The sequence below is a fragment of the Sinocyclocheilus anshuiensis genome, unplaced genomic scaffold, assembly GCF_001515605.1.
Source record: "Sinocyclocheilus anshuiensis isolate Anshui unplaced genomic scaffold, SAMN03320099.WGS_v1.1 scaffold1962, whole genome shotgun sequence".
In the NCBI taxonomy this organism is placed as follows: domain Eukaryota; kingdom Metazoa; phylum Chordata; class Actinopteri; order Cypriniformes; family Cyprinidae; genus Sinocyclocheilus; species Sinocyclocheilus anshuiensis.
Genome location: NW_015544290.1, coordinates 192583 through 197873, shown reverse-complemented (window position 1 = coordinate 197873; position 5291 = coordinate 192583). Strand labels below are relative to the sequence as shown.

General features: G+C 40.0%; 1 long non-coding RNA gene across 2 annotated transcripts; it reads right to left on the bottom strand.

Annotated features, from left to right (window-relative positions):
• Positions 1-590: 590 nt before the first annotated feature.
• LOC107698062 (uncharacterized) lies at positions 591-3867 on the bottom strand. 2 transcript variants are annotated; one of them, XR_001635305.1, is made up of 3 exons: positions 3600-3867; positions 2604-2692; positions 591-776 (listed from the first exon to the last, which is right to left on the bottom strand). It is a non-coding gene; the product is annotated as an uncharacterized LOC107698062 (long non-coding RNA). The 2 variants fall into 2 exon arrangements; XR_001635304.1 differs by lacking the exon at positions 3600-3867 and adding an exon at positions 2980-2997.
• Between the last annotated feature and the right edge of the window lie 1424 nt (positions 3868-5291).

The window sequence follows — 5291 nt, the reverse complement described above, 5'->3', positions numbered from 1 at the left end:
TTTGAAAAATAATGTGTTTTTTGAACATTAAAGCATGTCAACATATTCTGTTACACCAAATACACAAAATAATGATCTTTAAAAAAGCATCATATGACCCCTTTCAGTTATAATTTGTATCACACATAGTATTACCTGGGGTAGAATGACTTGAATGAAGGCTACAAAAGTTCCATCCTCCATAGTCTTCTTGATCTGAAATACAGCACCAAAGAGAAAACTTGCTTAACCAAAAGTTAAATTGCACTCAATAATGATAAACAACAATAAATAAAAATAATTACATTTCAACAAATACTGTAGTTACCTTTTTGGCCCTTCCAGCAATGTCTGTGTTTGCTGATGCACTGGCCAAGTGGTCCATGTGCACATAGACTGCAGTAAACTGTCCTGGGTCCTGAAGATAACCTCCTCTCTCTCCAGTTTTAACAGTGTCTCCAAAGATCTAGAAACATGTGGTAGCCAGCGCGTTCCTTTCTTGGGGAATGGGGAATTCACTCTTATGCCTAGGTCTTCCCCAAGGACCCTCAGCTCCCTCATGGATTTAAATGGTATGATAGGACTGATAGTTAGCTTCATGTTTACGTACCTGTGAGGCATACAATGGAAAGGAACAATGTAGTTCCCTGCCTCTGCCTGGACAAGGGATATTACCCCCCGCTTGTGTCCAAGATTTACAGCTGCCCCATCTGCCCCCATGGCTACAGTTTTGTTCAGTCAATTTTTGCACTGTGGTCCTAGAGCAGAGAATGCCTCTTTTGCTGCTGCATAAATGCCTTAAATAAAAAACAACAAATGAGTTTATAATATCACATTATTCAAATACTTGTACATTTTAATGTTGATATAAACAACATAATCAAGTAAATAAATTATTTTCAATATTTAACAGGGCTGCCAACTTTTGGTAATTGAATAATTTCATTGTGTTTTTATTAGGGAAAATCTTTTCATGATTTGGTTCATAAGCTTGAGTTATGATTACAATCTCAATTCAATAAAGATTAATTTGGATAAATATCAGGTACAGTAATTTTTTTAAAGGAAATAAATCTCTCTTAATGCTGTAAACTATGCAGGGAACCCTGTTAGCTGGTATTATTATTAAAGGTTAAAACTATCAATTTATTGTATAAAATAAAAAAGTGATTTTTACAATATTTTTTTTTAATATATATTAAAAAAATATTTAATATAACGCAACAGAGCGGACAGCCCCGATTTAATCTCTGATATTGAACTGTAAATTCCATTATCTTTACAATTAGTTTAGATTTCTTGAGCACTTACCTTGAGCATTGGCATGCTGAACCTCAACGTGCCCGATCAGGATGTTAACTGGTTTTCCCATTCTGATTAGCCGTGCATAAATAATCTGGCACTCCTTCATAGACACATCTGGGTCTCCATCAATCATGAACGATATAAATGGGGCTGAGGCAAGTTCATGCGCTGTCTTGCTTTTCATTGTGTCTGCAATGACACCGATGAATTGAGCGCATGCGGTGTCATTTGCGTACGTTGGATTGATGGAAATTCCGTTGTTGCGAATCAGCTCATGGGGAAATATGAATAATTAATCATAACTAGTTATAATTAATTATAAATATTTAGATCCGCTGTAGATATTTAGCTGACCTCTCAGGGTCAACTGTCTGTCAATTCTAAGAACGTTAATTTCCTGGTTAAGGGAAATAACTTTCTTACTGTACAATTCTACAAAGGCTTAAAGCCGGCGGCGAGAGGGCCTGTGCTTCGTGCCATACAGGCATCTCTGCAAAGTCTATGTTTTATGCTCTCAGTGTGGAGCTTTATAGATTCATGTTTGAAGTTTGAACACCCTTTTGCAAATTTTGTGTTTCCTGCGCTAGCTCCACACTGTGTACAATATACACAATACATTTCATTACTCTCTTTTTTGTACCTTAGCCACTCAAATTCTCGCTGCCATTGTGTACGGAATTTAACACATTTCTTTTTAGCTGCTGAAGTTTGCCCTTCACTCACTTGCTCCTTTTCCTGTTCTTTGTCTGGATCTGCCGTCTCTCCTTCGGCTGAGATACTGTCTTTAGACGTTGAGGCGTTTTTGCTCAATATGAGGTAATAGACTCAGACGCTTCATCATGAGCTCTAATAAATGACAGTCAGTGAGACAAGCGTTTTAGCGCGCTTTGATAACCTTGAGTGAACATGTGTACCTGAGAGGATGATAGAATGGCGGGGGAGGAGAAGCGAAAACGGAGAGTGATTGGATGAGCCTTAGTGAGACAAGTGTTTTAGCGCGCTTTGATAACCTTGAGTGAGCATGTGTACCTGAGAGGATGATAGAATGGCGGGGGAGGGGAAGCGACAACGGAGAGTGATTGGAGTAATCGCCTGCGCATTCATAATGAAATATTAAACATTTTCAGTCGCACCAGTGCGACCTCTAAAAAACTTTAGTCACACCAGCAGGAAAAAATGGTCGCAAAATCGCAGTCTGGAGCCCTGATATATAGATATATACATTTTGCCAAAGGAAATAACAGGTGCATGGGGATATAGGTAAAATATATTGTGAAAAAAATGCATATTAAGTTATTTGATGAGCTTCTTCAGCTCACCTGTATTTTCTACTTCTCCGTCAGCAGTGCCTTCAGAAATGTTGAAATCTTGGAGCTTCCCATCTGTTCTGTAGTTTCTTTCTGTCCTCCTGAAATCACAGAACAGTTTTTATCAATATTTGTTTACCATGAAAGATCAAAATGCGTTTGAACTTGTTTTTAGCCGATTACACTCTCCTTGAAAGTGACGTCATTGGTTCACAGTGCAGTGTATATGTTTAGGTTAAGTATAGTATCCCATTTCCAATAACCCATTGACAAATCGCCAGCAAAACCTTTACCGATCTATCAAAACATCTCATACACATGAAGATTTGATTAAAAGCCCAAAGTTTCGTAAACAAGAGCTCAGTCTACAGAGTTAGCCTAACCTTACCTCGTCTGAAAACGGTTGCGATGAGGCTAAACCATTTCTATAAAATAAATATTCAATAGAAACATGTCAATTACAAGTAAGAAACATGTCAGGAACGTTTGTATGTAATATTTGTGTGATTTTAGGGACTAAGTTTACCTGAAAGCAGTGAAAACAGCAGCGAGAGACAGCGTTTACTGTTGGTGGTTGTGTTAACGCCCCGTTTACATAGCAACTCTGCTCCCAGCTCAACGCACATACAGCATTTACACAAATAAACATCTAGATTCTAGAGTAAAAAAATTACATTAATAATTTACAGTCTCAACAGGAACAATAGCTCACCGTAGAAACGGATTCTTTCTGGTAACGTTAGCCTACAACAGTGAATAACACGGCGAAAAAGCAGTTAGGACTTCGCTTTAATAACATTTTCCCTAACAATTGCGCTAACAATAATATTAAAAATTGCTAAGCTATTGTGACCGTTAGCTAAACAAGTTAACATTAGTTGGAAATGAGCCCCAGTCTCTTCACCTGTGCTGTAGCACACCGAGTGCCTACTAGTAACGTTACCTTTGAAGTGTCACAGAATTAACAAAATGGTACTTTTTTCTAATTTAACTCAAGTGAAATCTTACCTGAAAGCCCCAGATGTCGCGGGATGAGTCTCTTCTCTCTGTAGGTTGCTAAGAGATGAATAACTGGGCTCCAGCAAACAGAAAGGCGCGGCATCGGCCTCCGGTCGTGAGCCGACTCAGAGCCGACGCTTGATGAGCTGAGAAACAGAGCACTGACCGAATTATATCGGCCTATGCCTGGCCGACGCTTATTAGATGTTTTAGGTAATGAGGCCGACGTTTCAGTCTTGGGCCGACGTCGGCTAGATGTACGTGTGCTGTCCCGGTAAAGGATCTATTACCGTTGCACTTACGCCTTTTGCACAAAAGAGCCGCATGTTTAGAAAGCCATGTAAAATGAATGCAAGTTCAACTTTGAAAAAACGTATCTCGAGACTAATGGTGTTCCCCCCCCCGCATCCCACTGCAACTCGTGTTTTTAAATGAAAAATGTACTATGTGATTGGCTTTCGGCCCTTTGTATTAAACTATGAATACATACATGATGCCGTTTTGTTTATAAGTAACTTAATTAATTATAATTGGTTTATAAACAATATTTTAAACATTATGCACTTTTTTTCACGGAAAGTCATGTTATCTTATGCTCAATACGCCCTCTTTTGGCCTCAGGAGAAAAGCCAAAAGCTGTTATTTACCCTAACTGAAATTATGCATTTTAAATTTGAATTAGAATTTTGATATTATTTAAGTACAAAATTTAGTTTTTCAGCCATTTTGACAGCCCTAATAAGTACAAAGTGTACGAGGCTTATATAAGAGGAAATAAAGAAAAAAGCAAACAGTTCAGTCAAACATATGCTACAAAGTCAGCGCTGTACTACAGTAAAGTTCAAATTAAATATATAAAGTAGAGCCCGACCGATATATAGTTTTGCCGATAATATCGGCCGATATGAGCCTGTCGCCGATATATCGGTATCGGCGAATATGCCGCCGATATGAAATTTTTTTTTACAGAACATATAACGCAGATAAAATAATTACTTAGTTTGTCCAGCAGAGCGCGCTCCATTGTTTGCTACTGGCGACCTGGATGAAACGCTTTGAAACTATTGAAACTTTGAACGGCCATATCTCTGTAACGGCGCGGCGAATCCGCACCAAATTCGGGGGATCCCTTCAGCTCGAGGAACCCTCTCGAACGCGAATCGAGTGTCTAGAGGCCCGCTTTTGAATGAGACCACTGCCGCGTCGATAGCCCCCGGGGTTCGGGAGTTGCAGGTGGTTAAATTCGTGGTCCGGCGCCGAGCGATCAAGCGATCCCGGGGGGCTACCGACGCGCGGAGGGCTCCTCGAGCTGAAGGGATCCCCCGAATTTGGTGGAGATCCGCCGGCGTGTTCGCGAGATAGTGACACCAGCCAACACTTTCACTTCAGTAAGGAGGTCTCTTGTTCAGGCAACATTCAAGCGTTGTTTATTCGACCGTAAGTGCGCTGCGAAGTGGACTTCACATGAAATGATTCCAGTTCCAAGGGAACGTACACGTTACATTCAAAGGGCATTAAAGTGCGCGAGACGATTTATATTTAGGGATGCACCGAATGTTCGGCAACCGAACCGAATAAGCGAAAAGACCGAATAAATTGTACCGAACAATGATATGACGCTATCAAATAGCAACCAGTGCAGAGTGAGAGGCGCGCACTCTTTATTATGCAACACACACGTCAGCAGTGTGGAAGCATTTA